This window comes from Varroa jacobsoni, unplaced genomic scaffold, assembly GCF_002532875.2.
Source record: "Varroa jacobsoni isolate VJ856 unplaced genomic scaffold, vjacob_1.0 scaffold_867, whole genome shotgun sequence".
Classification (NCBI taxonomy): domain Eukaryota; kingdom Metazoa; phylum Arthropoda; class Arachnida; order Mesostigmata; family Varroidae; genus Varroa; species Varroa jacobsoni.
Genome location: NW_019213769.1, coordinates 60,636 through 76,948, shown reverse-complemented (window position 1 = coordinate 76,948; position 16,313 = coordinate 60,636). Strand labels below are relative to the sequence as shown.

At 42.2% G+C, this 16,313-nt stretch overlaps 1 protein-coding gene and 1 long non-coding RNA gene across 3 annotated transcripts in view; one reads left to right on the top strand and one right to left on the bottom strand.

Annotated features, from left to right (window-relative positions):
- Positions 1–14,322, top strand: part of LOC111264499 (uncharacterized) — a 20,483-nt gene extending 6,161 nt beyond the window's left edge. Inside the window, exons 2-3 of the long non-coding RNA XR_015312711.1 lie at positions 1,167–1,322; positions 13,429–14,322. This is a non-coding gene — a long non-coding RNA (uncharacterized LOC111264499). The remainder of the gene's footprint in view (positions 1–1,166; positions 1,323–13,428) is intronic.
- The window catches only part of LOC111264495 (uncharacterized), an 89,887-nt gene that overhangs the window by 52,923 nt on the left and 20,651 nt on the right, over positions 1–16,313 (bottom strand). Inside the window, exon 1 of one of the 2 annotated variants that reach the window (XM_022840466.2) lies at positions 10,464–11,431. The exons of the other annotated variant lie outside the window; for it this stretch is intronic. The gene's annotated coding sequence lies outside the window, so the exon portion shown is untranslated. Of the gene's footprint in view, positions 1–10,463; positions 11,432–16,313 lie in introns of those variants that run through there. 2 annotated transcript variants of the gene reach the window in all.

Genomic DNA, 16,313 nt, shown 5'->3' with positions numbered 1-16,313 from the left:
GTTCAGGAAGGAAAAAGACTGACGGTCTCTATTATTCACACAGTATTTTCGATTCTTGGCGAAAAGGTCATGCCCTAGCAGCGCATCTACACGGGCCTTTCAAGGCCGCTAGCTCTATTATTGGTGAACATGGGGCAAGGCGCGCAACACGCAGTCTCTGTAACGAGCGAGCTAGAAGGAAGCAGAAAACAGGACTAAAATAAAGCAGACGAAACAAACATTACACGGACTTTACAAGATGTTACAACTATCTGCAAGATTTTATCTCTTTGGGCTGCGTCTTTTATGGTTTCGTTGTCAACCTTTTGATAAACGTCAACCGAGTGATGCCTTAATGTTGGATCCGCGTGTTTGCCAAACGAAGATATTCATGCTAAACAGAGATTTTTGATTATTGCTGCTACCAAAAATATATATATACAAAAAATGTTTTTTTTTTTTATTAACATTCAGATTTACGACAACTGAGTATGATTAGAAGGGACAGGCCTGGGCAAGCCCGTATATTCTTTGTATGTCAATATTGTTACCGCCAATATCGGCTCCAGTTGGTCACAGGCAAATGAGCCACAACATGGGCTCAGTTCACAAAATGCCTATTTCTTCACGAGTAGTTCGTGCTAATCACGACGATGACCCCACCACTTACACAGAGGTTATTTAGCGAGCCCATTTTCGTTGTCATCATTCACTGACTCTGCGTCGTAATTCCGCAGACTCAGTCTGAACGGCACCGTGCTGCTGAGAGCTAGCAATTATAGGCACTGGATAACACGCGTACATAAACGACAGACAGTAGCATATTGTTGGTTTTGCCAATCACCGGTCGCTCGTCTGCTAGTAGTAGAACTAGTTAAGATGATAATGGTGCTGGAGGCCGTGTGGGGGTAAATCAAGGCAAAGTATTTCCGTTTGCTTAGCAAAAACGGTGCTCGTTGACGAGCAGCGTTAGCAGATTACCAATGTCAATGGCATCAGAATCATTATCACGAGAAAGAATAGAGAGAGGGCAGGAAGATAGAGGTCGCTGTAATTTGTCCATGGCGCTATAACGCCAGGCAGTCCATTACGTTTAGAATTGTCATCGGGAAACATTTTGGCGGCTTGAAGAGCCAAAATATAAGCGAAAATAAAATCGAAAATGATGAAATGGTGTTTCGTTACAGGGGAACCATAGAGCGGCCAGTACCACGATGAGAAACAACGAAAAACCAGCTGATATACGTGCGTATTGCTGTTATGTCCGCTATTACCCGCTGCTGCGGCGGCGGCCGCAGCATGTGCCGCTTTCATTGAACGCCCATTAGGCAGACATGAATCAGGTAACGGCAGCAAGGCCAAAAGCCACAACATATAACCTTGATGGTATTAAGCAGAGGTCTATCGTTGGCTATTTGTCTCCAAATATATTGTTCATGTAGAGTTCACTCGATACGAGTGTCACAGTGTCAACGCTGGTGCTAACACTGGTACATGCGGAGGGTTGCTGGTTGCCGAAAGAAGCCAAGTAAGATATTCATTAATGGTTAAAACAGTAGTACCATTAGCAGATGTGATATCTATTGCGCGCAATATGAGATATGCCGAATATGGATGTTCTGGTTTAGTGATCTCGGAATGAAATTCAAAACTAAGTTCCTGTGTACATCTTTGTTCTTGCGTTAGTCAATAGGATACCAGTAAGTTGACTTTTCCTGCATAGAGGAAACAGCATCAGCCAAACTACTTCCCAGGGACCATTTGCGGAGTCAGAGCTGTTTGACAAATTTTCAATCACTCACAATTCTGCAGAGTTCAGCGTCAGCTTTACTAATCACTTTACGAAGACGGTGTTTTAGGCCAGGGCTTTTTTTGTTTAGTGCTATTTGGTACACACAATGACCTTCGCATGATCCCATAGGAAAAATCAAAGGTGAAATCGCCGCCCTAAAGCTGCCACTTACTGTCATCGTCCCGCATCGAGATCAACGTGTCTGGGAACTTTACGGCTTTTCGCGAATTGATTTTTTTTCGCGTTGCGTGACAAGTTTCCCCGTCTGGTAAAATTAAACATGAGATGCAACCGAAACATCTAGTTGTAGAGTTTACCATCAATTGTCGCCGTTGCCCGATCGTGACGTTCACAGAAAAAGGGCCTAACGCTTTAGCAATACGTGCTTCTGCACGTATATAAACCATCTAATGAAAATAATACACCGTCGTACCTTAGCTGTATGAGTGTTAAATATTTAGTGTAAAACCTTTGTCTTCTTTGTGTATGGTCGATTATAATTATCACAGTTCGAGGGCAATGGAACATTTTAAATCGGGACACGCTGGTTCATTTCCTTGTGTATAGTCCACGTCCGCATATACGGACAGCATGTGCGTTAATAAAACTTCACGGTATTTTTTAAAATATCTATCACGATGTTAGGCGATATTAGAAATTAAATCCCTTACTGCAAGTTGTACATAATAATATCAAGAAGAGTAGCAATATCACTAGAAAAAAGAACCGACCCACAGACTTACTAAATCGGTTTCTGCTTTGAAAATAAAAGCTAAGTCTTTATGCGTAAATACAGTACACATAAAAATCTAGAAAAATGTCAGTAAAATGTGCTGCAAGGGGCTACTGGCATAGCTCGATGCTTTCCTCGTGGTCTTGAATCATGGTTTTGTGGAATTCAGCGTCAACCTTGCCGAACATTTCCCGTAGAGTTAAGTCTTAGGATTGTTTTCGGTGTTGTCGTATGGGTTCTGCCCTTAAGATAGCCCTACAACGAAAAAAAACGAACGAGATCGAATTACAGGACCTGAGGGGCCACTCGTCGGAAACACAACTTCAAGTAAATTGCTTGTGTCATACACTACCCTGTCCGCATCCGATGTCCGCATTCCGGGTCACCGTCCAAGATATGGTCATAGAATGTATGACACTCGTAATGGTCCTGGATCTTTAATTGTAATGCCTCGATCGAGTACCCACAGATAGGCCGAGCTATTGAGCACGACTGTGATGAGATCGTTAGATTTATCCGATCTGCGGTTTCTCTGGCCGTACTTGACTAGTCTCTTCAATAGACATTTGCCTTACCCAATAGCATACATTATAGATGAACAATTACGGCTTAAGACTGCACGTATTTCGGGCTACACCTGCTGCCACGGTGTGGGACCACGTTTTCAGTGCCAGTCGCAGTACCCGGCGGTTGTGCAGTGCGTCGGTGAATCTCCCATCGAGGTTCCTTTCCCGCCTCGGCCTCTCGATGTTGGTACTGATTTTGAACAATCAATCTCCATCGTGCCTTGTCTAAGGTCCCGTATGGGGGGGGGGGACAGTGCCTTAAGTAGCCACTCGTAGAAAAGCCGCATTAATAAGCAAGATCCTTAGTAAGATTACAGAGAAACAGAGAAAGAATAAAGAGCAGGAGGCCAAATTAGCGAGCTAACTGGCGTTTCCTTTCGATTTAGTGACTCGAGCCAGTGGAATCGAGTAATGCTCAAACGAGCCTATACGAAGGCGGTGTTCAGGCAGGAGTCGCAAATTTTAATGAAGGGTAGAGTTACGTCGTGAAGTGAGAAACCAAGATTGCAGGTAAATGCTATTCGTGAAGAGGCCGTTTCGAACACTTTTTTGAAGATGGGCAACTTGGTTGAGGAAATAAAACTTTCTGCCGCCTTCGATGTACACCCCCTATTCTACGTTAGAGTCAAGATTCATTACGATTTACATGCGGACAAATCCATTGATATATGCCAAAAAACCTCTCTACAGCTCTCGAGAGCCCAGTGGTCACAGAGTATCGGTTACCGGTGCAAAATTCGGCCAGGATTACTTAAGCAATCAGGGCCTTACAAAAAGACGGAAGGCTGATAACCTTCGGAAATTCCGTGTTAATTTTCATTAAAAAGGCGGTATTGAAAAAACAAGTCAAAGTTAACTTTTCATAACTCTGACGAACAAGATCCTTTTGCAGTTCGTCAAGGTTTCACGGAATGGAACACATGAAGCTAACACATGAAGCTTATAAGGCTACAATGTGCGCTGGATCGCTCGCCAATCTCTTGCTGCTGGTGCCAAACGCTGGTTGACGCCGTCGAACAAACGAAATAGTCTGTGAAGGCTGCTGTCAGTAAAGTCGCATGACTGCGCCTAAAGGCGCCATATGTAAACAAGCACTGTGTCCGATCCGAATCGAAAAACGGAAGGCCTAAACAGAGTGTCTACCTTTTCAGCAACCCGTCGGACCCGAGCGTCCAAGTGCGACTAGTAATGAACCGGTCGTTCACACTCGCACGAGTTGATATTTCGAAAGTCTGGCCTGCCCAAAGCAAACTGTATCTTACTGTACCTTTGCAGTTTAAGTTTTCCTAACGCGACCTCAATTAAGCGTAAGTAGAAGTTTGTTAACTGTCTTGATAGGACGTTGTGCAAATTGTTGTGTCATAAATTTTAAAGGATACAAAATCCGTGAGTGCGGTGCTTAGGTTTTTAAAGTGCTGTGCGTAACAGCTCCGTATGTTTGCAAAGTATTGTGGATGCCCTAAGTCTGTTGATAGCTGCTATACGAAACATAAACGCTAGAACTATAATTTCTTTATGGTACGTATTAATGCTATGACCGAAAGACTCAGGAAATCAGGAAAATTTGAGACTTCGGTAGCTTTTCTTGCGAATGAAGGGCCTAAATTCGACACGGTGGTGGTTCTATTGCTAAAACGTGTTACTGCGCTAGCTATAGTATTTCTTTCCTTCCCAGCAACACCCTATTTAACATTATTGATGAGGCTGACTCTATAAATTATGTTCTCCCTTGTTTGTTGTTAAGTGCAGGGATTGGAAACTCCTTTGGTAAGCTTCTCTGTAAAAAAAAAAACTATGTAACGTTTATTTTCTCTAGAAATTCGAAGGACCATCAAGATATTAACAAGGTTACTCCGCTGTTTTCGAGAACCTGTATTATTTATATAACTGTGAAAAATTACGCTAGATAATTGTAATAATAGACCCTAGATAATTGTTATGTTTAAAAAAACTTTTTATCACTCTCGAGATCTCCGACCGAGTCAGTTCCCACTCGACTGCATAGTCCTTTTGTGATCTCCTCACAAATCAAACGCAGAATATTAGCTGGCTCCCACTTCGTGACGCAGTCAATGCTGATTCAACCTATGAAGTAGTCTGCAATCAGTTTTTTTTTTTTCGGTGTAATAGATTTTTTGCTGTGATTGAAGTTCAGCTTGCAATTCGAATAAGTTCGAATTTTCGCCTGTGCTATGGATCGTGCGGATACGCTAGTTCAGATAGCGCCAAAAAGTGTACACATAGCAGCCCTCAACAACTTATTATAACTGTCCCCGAAGCAACACAACGGCCGTAAAGCATATGTTTTACAAGCGCCAGTTTTACGCGAGCATTTTACGATGCTAAGAGGCGATAGTTCGAAATTATAATAATTTATCACTGTATTTTCTGGTAGAAGGAAATCTGTGCTCGATCTTGACTCTCAACATCGATTCCAGAATCCTCAAGCTATTGCTGATTACTTTAACAGATTCCTCGCAACCATTAACCGCACCACTATTACTTTCCTTCAGGTTCATGCTGACTGTCGGATATAAATAGCGTCGACTTTGGAGACGAGCCAAGCGGCGGTTAGAATAAATTATGTCAGTGCACCCATAGTTTAGGCGGTTCTAGGGTGTTTGAAACTACATCAGGATATTTCAATGGGCCAGCTATCTCCTTACACGGGCTCCTTTCTTACTGAATCGAAAGACACGAAAATTGTTCTTCTAGTCGCAAACAAAGGAGAACCCACCAATACATTATCCCTGATTGGACTATTTGGCTAAAGTTTTTTGAAAAAACTAGTAATTATTAGGCTTACGACAGTTTATTCTCACCTACTTAGCTCGGTTTTCAGAAGTTTCAACCAGCTGAACTCGTACTTGCGCAACTTTGACAGGAGGCCACCTTCGCTATTTAAAATAGGTAGGCTGCGGTCGACTTCCACTGCTGTTGTCGCTCGATCTTCTTAGAAATGTTAAAAGCGCTTGAAGCGCATCGGACGCAGTCGTCAGAGTACCTTTAGAGCCTATTGCTAGGCTATACATGTTCATCGTCTTTGTGAACTTCAGTCTGCTTTAAGTCTCGTCGCGTGCCGTGTGCTAATTGCATCACTTCTACGGATGACGCCTCCATGCTCTTTTCACATTCAGCCTACCAAAGTTCCCGATGAAATCCAGACGAAAACGTTTTGCTAATCCACCTAAGGCGGGAATTGTATTGTTTAGCTCATCTCAACGACTCATCGACATACAAAACATTGTATTTAGTGGAACTCAGGTGTTTTCATTGTCCCAAGCTATTCAGTACTTGACAATACATTTTTAAGTGACGATAAAGTGGCAATCCTATTTGACAACTCAGGCGTCTAACTGCTATGCTATTGTTGCTGATGAAACTGAGCCAGACTGGTGCTGTCGCTGTCAGTGCTGCGTAATGTACTTCCCAAGTGGAAAAATGGCTTTTTGAGAATACCCTGTAGGACTCAAATCATGTAGGGCTCAGAGCGATGCTCTGAGGATTAAATCTGACAGGGGCCTCAAATTCGCCGCGGATGCCCGCTGTACATTGAATGGACTGCTCTGCGTCGATAACATATGTTTACTTTGAGGATGTCAAGAGATATCGTCCCGTCCGCGATGTATTTCACGCTTACAGCCGACGTCAAACTGTGATATCAGCACGCTCAATGTTCTCTGTTGCTCTCATATCGTTCACTTCTTTCAGACAGGAGTTCTCCTCCTCGTAGGCTCGGTCACTCAACTCAATAAAAGGATTTTGGAGAGAAATTTTGAAGCACGTAAATCAGGCGTAATTGGATAATGATGCGAAAAAATGTCTAAGTATTTTAGTTTGTAGCTAATATTAGCGACGATGTTAGAATAATGGTGTAAAGTGTTATTTTTTCTTAAATGAAAAATTGATATCAGAACTACAGTTTCGTTTTAAGTGACATAAAAGTTAAAAACCGGCATCATTTTTGAACGATGATAAACATCTGGCCATAATAACATTAATGATGATGTGGCGCTGATATACTGGTATGCAAGACGGTAGTAGTAATAATTTCAAAGAAGAAATTTCTAATTATCTATGAATTTGTGGCGACAATATTAATGACAATAGAGGAACGATTTTTTACAAATTTGATAGATGAGTCGGTTCGATGATTACCATCATTCTGTAATACCATAAGGATGCTGTGAGACCAGCGGTTGCCCACTGGATACCTAGTTCAGCTCATGGCTTGAAAAGTACTAATTTAGAATTGACACCCAACTGAATATATTTATATATTGAAACACGATATATAAATTGTACTAATCATCTGCCCTTACTGCTCGCTTACGTCCGTTATGCATATGGGACAAGTAAATATATAACAAAGCAAGACCTGACGTCCGTATTTTTTGCCCGTACATATTCATTGTCAAGTCTCCTACTTTGCTACCAGCTACAGATATTTTGATATCTAACGTTTCTTGTGCCCTGTTAGAGGAGAAAATAATAATGTTAATTGAAAGAAACATTGCTGAATCGAACTCCCTGGTCTGGCACCCATTGTGATAAGACAACAAATGGTACCAGTCGTTTTCTCCATTAGGTTCATTAGAATATTAGGGAGCAAGCCTTTAGCGTGATGAGATAGAGGTGACCGTAGAATGCGGTACTCGACGCTTTCCGGTTTATGCACCACGGAACACATACAAATCGAGGCGGTTTCATCATTATGACTATTCTGTATAGAAAAACTAATATTATCTAACAGTGACAGCATTATAATTGCGAGAATAGAATTTCTACTTGTTACAATTAGACATTAGACGAGTAATCATCAGACGGATACGGCATGGCAAGGGTTGACTGCTGTTGCTTGAGACTATTTGTCTGTCTGCCTGCCTGCCTGCCGGCCTCCCTGTGTATCCGTCCATATGCCAGCGAGACGTCACTAACCAAAGCAGCGGATGGCTATTATAAGGACGCCAACTTGCATCGTCGAAATGATACTATTCAGCATTACCAGCAACAGACACGGTAGCAGCTGAAGCAGCATTTGCCAATTACCACTACGGGTACATACTCTAGCCGCTATTACCGCAAGTACTACGTAGACATACGGTATACGATAACAACGCCAGCAGCATTACCACTGTGAAGGCAACGACGGCGGCGGTCGCGACTGCGAGGAAAAGAAGTATAAGAGACGGCAGACGGCCGGGAGACAACTGGGTCGGCCGATCCAATCAACTAACCCACCGATCAAGGGACAGACAATCCACGTGCTGAAATAGATACTACTGCTCCATGTGAGTAATACTAGTAGTCGCAGTGATGCTAGTGGATAGATGGAGGCAGCGGGTTTTCGTCGTCGTCGTCGTCAACGTAGAAAGTGCGCACCGGTCGACCCGAAGGGGAGCAAGAATGGCGTACTCGTTGAATCCATGTGTCCTACCGCTTTGAGAAGGTACAGAAGATCAGTTTGTTGCGTCTATCTCATTGCAAATAGAAAGTGATACGTCGACCCTCCACACAAGTGATGTTACGACAATGCCAACGGTAGCAATAGCAATGGCCGCGACGACGCGGTAGACAATTCGAAGCGGGTATTTCACACTGCTGTCACGCGAAATCTACCTAGCGGATATGTAAAGAGAGAATTATCTCATGCTCCCCTTAAAAACGCAATACAATACAGATGGACGTAATAGAGACACATCTTGGAAGAGCAGGAACATCAGCTTAGAATGTGATCTATCCAGTGAAATCTTAATTCTTTTTACCCAACTCGGAACCGGAAATGCGCCACAGCTTTCGGCTCTTGAGACCTTTATGACACTGCTACGGAAGCCATGAGGTGTGCGCCTCATCGAGTTTGTAACCACGCCTCCTCCACACGTACCTCTTCGGCTTAGCATTGGTTGAAGTTGTTTTCCACTAAGAGATCACCTTTTTCCTCGTTATGCTCCTGATAACCTCACATATCGAGTCGCATTCATATTTTTTGTGCGGAAGTTCATATCTTCCACATAATTCGTACTACGCGTTTAATGAAATTCAAGTTATATTCTCCGTTTTATATTGCTCATTCTTTCCGTCTTCACGTTGAGGAGAGGTCACATTGAAAGGTTTTGTGACTTTTGCATGAACCCCTCATTCTGGAGGTTTTCTGTTCCTTTTTGAAGGTAACCTTCAGGTTTTGTACGGACATTTATATCCGAACACGCGACTTTAGCAAAAATGCTTTACAATACCAACGTCTCAGTCAGCTCATCAGGACCCTCGAGCTATGCTAATGGATATGACATAGGTCAGGGTTCGCCTATTAGTTCATTGAGGCAACGTCACAACCTATCGTCAACTAAAATACTACGATTCGTCTATGACTAGGGCTGATTGTATAGGGCTGCAAACGCACTTTTTCAACCCGTTCTACCATATTACTAGTAAAACTCTCAGACGAGCAGAGAAGGAAAAATGTTTGCAGAAATTAAATTAAAAAAAACGGCAGCAATGCTGTTCCAATATGAATAGACCGTACGCATTTCCAACCAACTTGGAATTAATTCACAGGAAACCCATTTTTCGCTCAGTTTTAATATTTTCATTGTTTGGATAATAATTCTGAAAACATATGAAACGCCAGTATTTGTCGACAGAGATCTTAGTCTCTAAACGCCGCTTTCGACAATGGCTTTGTGTTCTTCGATTTTCAACATTTGTTGCCCTTCTGACCTTCAACACTCCGATCTCCGTTCTTGAAACGTTTGTATTACTCATGTACTAGTTTTTCGCTCAAGTTCTTCTTGCATCAAATTTTCTCCAATCTTCGATACATTTTTTGCAGCCCTATGATCTTCGGAAAACGAAAATTTGATCACTGATCGGTTATTGTAGAGACCAAGAGAGGTTTTTGCTCCTGAACTCAATTTCGAACGCCGTCAAATTTGCTTTTAACCGCCTAATCTCTAAATTTATTGAAAAGCCTATCCCGATATAGAAATACAAAAGGAAATCCCCATGAGAAAATACTTGAAAGGTTTTTTTCCAATTTTGCTAGTTTATCTTTATTATGTTACGATAAAGAGAACGCAATAATATCCCCGGATAACAACTAGTCAATATCAAGCCAGCCGGTACCTTGTCCAAAAAGGAACGGGGGTATCATTCAGGCAACTGGGCCACTTCTATAATTCACTCTTCTTCACTGGATAGAGATAACCGACATACAATCAAACAGTTAAAAAGTCGCGAAAAAAAAGGCCATCGTCACAGGACACAATTGTCGAAACAACGTCTGATTGTAAAGTCCGAGAATGTAGATGGCTGAACGAAACTTGAAGCGTATATAAGACACTTGGACGGCCTCGCGTACTGCGTACAATATTGCCATGTTACTGTTATTACTAACCTGTTTTTCGAAGACTGAAATTTGGCTTTGTTTACACTTTTAACGCGAGCGGGGCCGCAACAAAGCAAACCGACACGACATTAACAATGATGCACGATGAAGTAGTGGATATATTATCCTCACAATGGAGGTCGAAGTTTATGAACTTGCGAGAAAAACGGACTTTGACTCCCCAATCCTACTAGATGGTTGTTCCAGCGATAGATCTTTCACACTTGAAATAGCGCAATATGCGTTAACAGTAATCTGTATGACTAGCTCTCGTCCGCCAAGTGAAAAATCTTCAGCCTTCCAAGAGAATATATGTTCTTGTTTCCAACACCCAATGTTCCTAATTTGCCTATTCCGTGAGTAGAGGCCAAAACCGATGTCCGAGTAACACTGGTTACTACAACTCCGCAGTACCTGGAGGCGCAATAGAAGGGCCAGTTATTTAGTGCTGTTTCGACGATAACGAGCACTCGTCAGAAGCTTCTCTTAGACCTAACGGTAGACACAATTATTAACAACGTAATTCGTAGAGAGACCAAATGCGTCTTCTGACTTCGAATTGCCAACAAAATTGCTTTCAGACTGCTGCGCTTGAGACAGGCGTCGGCGCTTCGGGCACAAGTTCTTTTTTTTTTTATCACTCTTGGTACGGACACAATTTCAATCAATGTCATTTAGCTATTTAATTGGGTGTCTTCTTCTTTCTAACAACGATGAAGATTTGTCAGCAGTTTTCAAGAAGATCAAATGTCGACCAGTAGTCCTTTCGTACTTGCAGCATCATTTTACGGCCTTGCAGACTAGTAGAAGCCGACTCGATCAAGCTGAACTCGAAAGACTATTGTCGATGCTATGGCGTTCGCTTAGTCGCTCACCGTAGGTAACCAAAACAGTAATTGTAAGTTCTACCACGACTTCGTCTAGACTCCGCACGGCCCCCTACCGCTGTTTGGCTGCGAACGCTACAAACTAAGTGACTGTCTGCATTAATCGGAGATGTTTCACCAATTCGCGCGGGGTAGCTCCGGGAAAGGGTCCTACTGAACTGGGAGAGGGCACCGCAAGAAGATCAAACACGACCTATAACACGCACATATACACATAGCAGACAACTAGCTAGCCAGCCTTGCGTGCTTAATGTTGAAAGAGACAGTCAAGTATGTGATATACAGACGAGCCGAAGCATCCGTGAGCTACCGAAAATGATGCATTCAGCCGCCTCAAAGTTAAAAACCGTTTGTATGGCCACTGTTGACAAATGAAAGAAGTAAACAAAGGCTACTCCTATATGTTATGCATTTTGTCAAAAAGACACTGGAAAATTATACAGTGGCCAGTTGAGAAAGCACCAACAAGTCTATGGTCACTCGAATGCCTTCGAAATAGTTCGACAAGCTGGTCTAACTAATGAACACTAATCATAGTTATTCAGGCTTAAGGTAAAACGCACACACGGCGCTTTTGTTAACACCAGCTGTTACAGATTTGCTCCACCGAGGCCTTTCTCCATAGCTGGGTCTACTTTCATCGTACTTCAAACGCGACAGGTCGTCTTTCATATGCCTGCTGTGCTCTCTGTACATACCAGTAACAACCTGTCTTATACATTGAATGACATATGTACCTGTCTTTTTGTTACAGGTCACCCAAGCAGGCGCACCCACTGCCTGATCAGATGACGTTGCTTTCTGGTCTGTTTATCTAGATGAATATGTCATTTTTGATATACTGTATCATAATCTTCCCTTTAGTAAGCTTTTGTATTATATAGTATTGTGCAATCATTTGCACAAATAATTCGAATTGCTTTCGTTAGTTGGTGTAAATTGTAAATAAAAACAGTTGAGCATAAAATTTACGTATTTGACATAGTGAAAAGATTTTACAGAAACAATCACAGTTCCATTTAGAATTTCTTAGCCAAGGCTGCCAACTAGAACTTTTTCATACCGTATAATTTATTTGCAATAATAAGTAATTGAGTGGCCTTGTCAGGATATCAAACGCAGTATACAGGATAGAGTGCATATGTACGTAAATGTGTACATTTGAAAAATCCAAGTGCTCAGCGAATCAACAGAAAAAAAGCCGTTATCTTTAGAAAAATGAGACGCCATCCTCACGCAGTGAGATCGCGTGAAGCCTATCGTTTTTGCACCTGGTTTTGATGCTTAACTTGCTTTCGACAAATGTAACCTTCGTAAGGGTTTTTTTTACGATCAGTTTCTGCATATGGTGGTCCCCTGGAAACAGAAGAAACCCGAACGCGACACAATTTAGCGAAAACACGGATCCGCTTGACGGAAACTAGACGGAACTAGAAAACATCTAGGTAATCCGATTTCAGCATAGGTTGGAAGTGTATCTCGGTCCGGCACATCGCGAATATGAAATCTGCACGTACAGCTCCATGGTTTAGTTTTGCGGACGTTTCGTGGTCTGCGGGATTGATTAGGGCAAGAGTACAACAGCACCAATCAATTATCTTACAGATTATCTAGTGCAGAGTATCATTAGGTTTTTATATTTGACGAGATCAAGCCAATTTTTTGAAAGCCTTGCTATCGGTGAAGAACAAAGCTATGAATTGACCAGAACGTTCCATGACTCTGGCTGAGTAACTGATAAAGTATGAGTGAATCCTTAATCAACAGAAACCGTTTCCTAAGCTAATGCATCTTTGAGCAAGCAAGAAATGTGAGCTTTTTTTTTTTATACCTTCCGAACAAGAGACTATAGTAAACAGCGTAACGGTCCTTTGTTTTCTCAAGCAGGACTTATGTTACAACTGACAGAAGGAACGGCTAAGATATATGCGACAGCCGAAGTAGACTGAATTAGTTACGCAGCGGGTGCATTTGGTAGGGAGACGAGTCGCAGTGTTTGAGCTATATCAGATGATCCCGCATTTATCTCGTTAAGAACCCGAAACAGTCGACAATTTTTGACCGCTACTCTTTTTTTTGAATTACAGACAGGCAAAGTTCCCTTGCGCAGCGATAACAACTGAATACCACGCTTGCTTTTTGGCAGCCATTCAACGAATGAACAGCACCATTCCTATCGTCGAAAAGAAAAACAATGACGAAGTAAACAAGTCCGCCCGGTCTTCTGTCGATGTAACTGCATCAACATACACAATGAAGTGGCAACGCTGATCGTTGATGATGATGATGATGATGATGACTAAATTTAGAGTCGATCTCAACAACTGGAAGGCTTTTCCTGACCGTTAAACGGTCGTAGTAACGGCGCCGGCAGCTCTGACAAAGGACGGCCATTTACTATACAAAATCATTTTTCACATAGAGCCAAAGTGTTTTCTAGTGCTCGTGTCAACAAACGTTACTTTTGTAGCTAAGATTCCATTATCAAACATACCTACTACTTATATCCATACGTTTCTGAACGTATGCTGATAACCGTCGTAGTCGTTACTTAGTTGTCATCGTATGGACACATACTCCTTATAGGTTGACGGTCGGCCTACAACCATCCGCCATTCCTCGCTGCCGGCTCAGAACTCACCACTATTGGGGAAGGCTCAAGTTGCGCCCCCAGCCTCGTAATAAACCGTGTACCTGGCGAGCATATGCTGCCGAGGGATGGTTAGTAGGTTCAGCCCTTCAGCTTAGTTGAAGACAACACATGTCGTTCCTGTTATGTAACTTCTTCATCTGATAGTTTCCACGCAAGCTACTAACTGTATTTAGGAAAACAAGAGACACACCGTACCCACGACCTTCGCACAATACTTAATTTTATAAGATGTATATATAACACATGAATGGTTTACGACAATCCTGGAGAAATTCAAAATAATTTGGTCAACAAGTCCCAATTATATACCAGCTAATAAAACAAAAAAAAAAAAGGAGATAACCCTTGTTTTTAACTTCTTCAGAAGTTAAAGTCGATATCTGGTCTTGTTTGTATAAATATATATATATATATATAAGATCTATCATGAGTCGCAATGCACCTACTGTCTATGTCTTCGAGGTCGAAATGGATACTGCGCTTAAATTTGAATCTTAAGCCTGACTGACGCGACCTTTTCAGTTATCACTATATTTGATTTTCCTCACCGCTAGGTCGTCCCACTATTTGCTATATCTGCTGTACATATGAATATTTCAACTGCAGTGTGCCGGAAAAGCGAGGACCTCCGTTATACCATATTGGAGTGAGACGTTCCGTTTTCATTATTGTGGTTGGAGTTTGCATGCAACAATCGTCTTCGCTTGACGCTTCTCAAATACAAGCGCATGCTAAAAGGACACAGTTAGTAATCGCGCGGTGCAATTTTTCACGCTTCTCTTTCAGTAGTTTAGCATTGCCAGACAGCCTAAATGTGACAAAATGTAAAGAACGTTGCGTTTCTATGGACAGTTGCGAATCGATCTAGTTAAAATTTTTTGTCTGCACAATTATGCGATTTGTTTGTACCAGCGGCCTTTCTCCTTTCGAAATGTACATATAAGACAGCTAAAAAATGGTAAAAATTAGTGATTTGTAAATATATAGGATTATATATGATACAAGAACTATTCACTCCAATATGAAAAATCGAATCAAGGATTTCCCTGTAACATTATCTTGATCATGACGTTAAAGTCTGGCTTTGTTCCCCGTGACGACGAAAACACTGTTTTTATGTATGTAGGTCATTTAGCTGAAATCGAAAAAAAAAAAAAAGAAAGAAAGAAAGAAAGAAAGAAGAAACTGTCCGGACGGGAAAATTCATCAGCCTATTGATTCGCCAGCAGCCTCTTCGAGTATTCGGTTAAATCTACTCAAACGACCGAACGAATCAGCGGCCGATCGGCTCCGGTGTGCTGCTTGATGAACAGACCAAATATGCCGCGTCCAATAGCTGTAATATCGCCGCCACGATCACTGCGAGAGATTCGCTGGCTCGATCATTCTTCGCATCATCGTGCAGTTTTCTGGCCTTACACGAACGAAGGCGACGCGATATCTATCACGACTCGTGTTCAGGTGAACAAAACGCGGCGGCCCCAGGTCGGTTCGCCTTCTCTCCCACGACTCGAAGCCTGCCTACGCGACTGTTGGCTCAATTGTTCGTTAGCAAGCGGGTAAAGAGGAAACGTTAGGCAAATGACCGACCCAGTACGCAATTGCGAGCCATAACCCATAAGGCTCTCCCCCTCACACTCAAGATACATTTGCCGCCAGGCCGATGCCTGCGACATAGCAACAACAGTCGCACAATTGTCTAGACGGAGACTAACCCTAAATCAATCAGAGAGAGAAATCAAAAAATCACCAACGTTAACTCGATAATTTTCTCCGATCTGGCCATCTCTAGCACGTTCCAAACTACTAGAACAAAACATCAGGATACAATTTTTTTTTTACTTAGTTCAAGACATGTTAGTGGCCTTTATACAACGAGTAGGCGAGGCGACCACGCTCACACCTAAAGTAGCTAATACTAAATTTTGGCTACTACAAGAGCAAAGAAACGCAATGACCGAATATCTGAAAAATAAGCTAAAAAGAAAACAATGCCCTAATTGCGGACAACTAGGACGCTTTAATTTAATAAAGTCGTAGGGGAATGGCAACTATACCGTACGGACAGGTAGTAAGCGATTATCACTTGGATTTAAGAATGAGACATCCAATAACCAAGCTTTTGATTCTGCGGAATGACAGTTACTTACGAAAACGCGAAGGGTTTCCATGTGGTCATTCGGGCCCAGACAAAGCAATTGGTAATCAGGGGTGAGAAAATAAGCCATATATAAGAACATGAAGGGTTAAGTCAACTGATAATATTGTGAGGGTTAGTGCCGATGAGCCAGCCCTCAGGCAGACTGCAACGATAAGCCA